Raw genomic sequence first — 5,279 nt, 5'->3', positions numbered from 1 at the left:
TTTAATGTCGCTTCCACGCGACATGCACAACCCACACACATCCCCCTGTACCAAAACACACCCAACACAATATTTTTTCCCATCACCACATCAAATTCTAATTCCCCAACAAACAGTCTTTTCTTTTCAGCACCCCCGTCATAATGTCCAGTTTTTCATTAGGTACTCCGTAATGTCTAGTTTTCCATTAGGTACCCCCATAATGTCTAGTTTCCCATTAGGCACTCCATAATGTCTAGTTTTTCATTATTTCCTTCTTTTTCACACATTTCAATTCAAACACAAGCCCCCCACATTTTCCTTAGCTTTTCTTTTAAACCCCATTTCCATCCCCCCTTTTCCCAGCTTCACCAATTCCCCTGAAGCACTCTTTTCGGTCCCCCCTTTTTGTTTGTTCCAGTAGCAAATGCACGAACGAGCACCGGATCGACATCCTCGTCCTCCGGTCTCCACTCGCGCCCGTCGACTCTCCAGCTGACCCTGGCGTCGTCCTCCCGGCCTCGCACTCGCTCGTTTTTCCGTCCCCCTCCTCCAGGGTTGAGGACAGCAGAGCGAACACCACCGGCGTCGATCTTCCCCTCGGCTCTCCGCTCGTTTTTCCGTCCCCCTCCTCCAGGGTTGAGGACAGCAGAGCGAACACCACCGGCGTCGATCTTCCCCTCGGCTCTCCGCAGTGCAACGTTAGGGGGTGTATAGCGGTTAGGCTGGGCCGGTTCCCCCGGCGGTAACCCCTCTCGCTCACTCGGAGACACGAGCGTCGCTCTCCCGACTGTAACAACGCTGCAGACGATGTCCCTCTGGCTGTTCCCCTGCAGCACCGTTCTCCTATCCGTCACCACGTTCTCTTCTCCCCGGCTGCTCACGCTCTTCCCAGCCTGCGTCTCACCTCCGGCCTCCACACTCTCAGTGCAGTCCCTGGCCAAGTGCTCCGGTGACTGGCAAGTCCAGCAGAGTCTCACCTGTCTGCCGCCTGCACGTCTCTCTTCTCCCGCTGTCCCCCGATCTCCGACAGCCTCTGGACACTCTCTGGCTAGATGTCCGATCGCGCTACATGCCCAGCAGGCTCCCTGCTGTCCATGTCGTTGTCCCGCATACCCGGTCCGTCTCCCGGAACCGCATCGGCACCACCTCGCCACGTGGCCCGGCTCTCTGCAGGTCCAACACAGTCTCTTCCGTGGCTCTTCCGGCCGCTCTCCCCGCTGCATTACCTCCGCGCTCATCAAGTCCACCCGCTGCATGACTTCTCGCAGCGCCCGCATCACCTCTACTGCCCAGGCAGGAGTCTCTTGCACCAGCCGTCCGACCTCTCTCAACACACGGGCCTCCATGCCCGCCAGCATCGAGCTGATCCCCGCCGTCAGCTCTCCTTTCCTCCCGTTCACCGATGGCCATTCTCCGGAGATACTTGATTCTCCGCGCACCATCGCACGTGGTTTTAGCAGCTAGCAGTTAGCAGTTAGCACCCCTGGTAGCTAACTTACTAGCGCTAGTTTCTAGAGCCAAAAAGCCGCACCACCCGTCTCTTTTGCCGTTCCTTCTCACCCTCTCCCCTCTCGGCCGAATCAGAGGCGTTACCGCTTTACTGTCTGGCACCAATGTAACGAAGTGGGTATTCGTCCAAGGAACTGGAGACTTGAAGTTGGTACAGGCTTTTTATTCTTGTCTTCACAATACACGCTCCTAGCAGCTAGCTTCGCTGCTAGCTCTAAACCACCCGGTCAGCTCGCCCACCCTGGCCTGACTGGCCTCCGCCCCGGCCGCTGGTCACATATCTCCCCTTCCCCCTAGGAACACACCCACACATATCAGTTCCTAGCCAAGCACGGAAACACCCCAATACACGTAATTACCCGATACGTTACAATATCAAAGGGTGTAATAATTGATCACGGATGCAAAACAACGATGCGCCACGGTGCCAAGTTGCAATCCGTGCCAACTGCTATTTTATGGAGGACTTTACACCTAGTAAGAGGTAGGTGTAAAATACCTGTCCTGGGTACATAGGAGGTTTTGGCGGGATGAATTATGTATTGTATGAAGTTCTATATACTTGAGGTGACGATATAGCTTTTGTAGCATTTTACACATTGGTTATTTGTCACAGGAGAGTTCACAAGAGATGGGCAGAAACAGGAAGAATCATACACCTGATGCCGGTGGATTCAAACAAATAACCTTACTGTTACACGGCATGTGTTAAGACTACTAGACCATGAGGACAACACACAGTGCACACAATTAGCAAAGAACACCACTGGAGTCCATGAAAGTGAATACCTTAATGATCTGTAACACTTAACCATCATAAAATACATTTGTGTCTCGCAGCTTCGCTGTTTCCTGCTCTCTGTCCTTTCCTCTCTGGGACGGGTTTACATTCAGATTCAGAATTCTTTTATTTGCCAAGGTATGTTTTCACATACTAGGAATTTGTCTTGGTGTAGTTGGTGCTCATCTAACATTCATAAGAACAATATACAAGACATAAACAAATAAGATATAAAGGATCTAAAGAGATTATAAAATATTATAAAAGGATTCAGATATTAACAGATATAGATAGTATTAACAGATATAAACTATATTAACAGAGTATAAACAGACTTGTCTTTGCTGTTTACAGAATATGTACAGGGTCAGGGGGGTGCATCAGAAGTAGCAGCAGTACGTGAGCTTTGTGTTGACAAGGTTTGCAGATAAGTGACAGTCAGAGTAATAAAATATGTACAGTGATAAGGTGAATGATATATAGCAGCAGTAATGAGATAACAGACTGGTGCAAGCTGGTCTGCACAGTGCTTCAGTGGGGAGGGTGACTGTGAAAACTGGAGCAAGCTGGTCTGCACAGTGCTTCAATGTGGAGGGTGACACTGTGAAGACTGGAGCAAGCTGGTCTGCACAGTGCTTCAGTGTGGAGGGTGACTGTGAAAACTGGAGCAAGCTGGTCTGCACAGTGCTTCAATGTGGAGGGTGACTGTGAAGACTGGAGCAAGCTGGTCTGCACAATGCTTCAGTGTGGAGGGAGACACTGTGAAGACTGGTGCAAGCTGGTCTGCACAGTGCTTCAGTGTGGAGGGAGACACTGTGAAGACTGGTGCAAGCTGGTCTGCACAGTGCTTCAGTGTGGAGGGTGACACTGTGAAGACTGGAGAAAGCTGGTCACAGTGCTTCAGTGTGGAGAGTGACACTGTGAAGACTGGTGCAAGCTGGTCTGCATAGTGCTTCAGTGTGGAGGGTGACACTGTGAAGACTGGTGAAAGCTGGTCTGCACAGTGCTTCACTGTGGAGGGTGACGCTGTGAAGACTGGAGCAAGCTGGTCTGCACAGTGCTTCAGTGTGGAGGGTGACACTGTGAAGACTGGAGCAAGCTGGTCTGCACAGTGCTTCAGTGTGGAGGGTGACTGTGAAGACTGGTGCAAGCTGGTCTGCACAGTGCTTCAATGTGGAGGGAGACACTGTGAAGACTGGTGCAAGCTGGTCTGCACAGTGCTTCAATGTGGAGGGTGACTGTGAAGACTGGAGCAAGCTGGTCTGCACAATGCTTCAGTGTGGAGGGTGACACTGTGAAGACTGGTGCAAGCTGGTCTGCACAGTGCTTCAGTGTGGAGGGTGACACTGTGAAGACTGGTGCAAGCTGGTCTGCACAGTGCTTCAGTGTGGAGGGAGACACTGTGAAGACTGGAACAAGCTGGTCTGCACAGTGCTTCAGTGTGGAGGGAGACACTGTGAAGACTGGAGCAAGCTGGTCTGCACAGTGCTTCAGTGTGGAGGGTGACACTGTGAAGACTGGTGCAAGCTGGTCTGCACAGTGCTTCAGTGTGGAGGGTGACACTGTGAAGACTGGTGCAAGCTGGTCTGCACAGTGCTTCAGTGTGGAGGGAGACACTGTGAAGACTGGTGCAAGCTGGTCTGCACAGTGCTTCAGTGTGGAGGGAGACACTGTGAAGACTGGTGCAAGCTGGTCTGCACAGTGCTTCAGTGTGGAGGGTGACACTGTGAAGACTGGTGCAAGCTGGTCTGCACAGTGCTTCAGTGTGGAGGGTGACACTGTGAAGACTGGTGCAAGCTGGTCTGCACAGTGCTTCAGTGTGGAGGGTGACACTGTGAAGACTGGTGCAAGCTGGTCTGCACAGTGCTTCAGTGTGGAGGGAGACACTGTGAAGACTGGAACAAGCTGGTCTGCACAGTGCTTCAGTGTGGAGGGAGACACTGTGAAGACTGGTGCAAGCTGGTCTGCACAGTGCTTCAGTGTGGAGGGTGACACTGTGAAGACTGGAGCAAGCTGGTCTGCACAGTGCTTCAGTGTGGGCCCTTCTTGATCTGGGCCCTTCTTGATCTAACTTCGTTCTCTCTCTTTCACCCAAAAAAAAAAAAAAAAAAAAAAAAAAAAAAAAAATAACCTTAACTTGTACCACTAACCTAAACTTGTACCACTGTTCCTTCAGAAGTTGTAGTTATCACAGACTGTGCTCCATAGTAGATTGCTCTATTGCTGACATAAATGTGTTATTGTAAGTCGCTTTGGATAAAAGCGTCTGCCAAATGACGTAATGTAATGTAATGTAATGGAGGGAGACACTGTGAAGACTGGAGCAAGCTGGTGAGGGAGAGTTGGCTGTTGGTGGGAGGGGTTGTGGCGGCTGAGGTGAGGGGCTGTGTTTGAGAGACAGGCAGGGGCGGATTGCATAATCGGGCATGTCGGGCAAATGCCCGGTGGCCTGGCCTGGCCTGCAAAAAAAGGCCAGGCCAGGCCACTCACTGAACAGCAGGCCAGGCGCGCCTACTGGTTTACTAGTGGTTTTATTACTTTATTCAGGTTTAAAGTGGGTGCATCTCATTGTAAAATTGGACTTGGCCCAAATTGGGCTTCAAACGGCCCAAATTGGGCTTCAAACGGCCCAAATCTGGCTTTAAACGACCGAAATTGGGCTTAAAACGGCCCAAATCTGGCTTCAAACGGCCCAAATTGGGCTTCAAACGGCCCAAATTGAGCTTCAAACGGCCCAAATTTTTCGCCCCCGCCGGCACGCGCGTCGGCCCGTATCGGCCTGGCCTGCTTGGTATCTAATGCCCGGCCTGAATTATGATCCCAGTCCGCCCCTGGAGACAGGGCTGCTCCATTGTCTTTCAAATCTGCAGTAGAAGTTGTTCCTGGTTGCCTGAATAACATGTTGGCAGTACAAACGATGGATATGTTGAATGTCAACATTAGTGAACAAAAAGATTGTCGCTGTCAGGCGGAAACCATGTTTATATCCAAAAAAGCTATTTTTCAC

This window comes from Poromitra crassiceps (assembly GCF_964638095.1).
Source record: "Poromitra crassiceps genome assembly, chromosome: 17".
Lineage (NCBI taxonomy): Eukaryota > Metazoa > Chordata > Actinopteri > Beryciformes > Melamphaidae > Poromitra > Poromitra crassiceps.
This window is presented reverse-complemented; position numbering follows the sequence as displayed.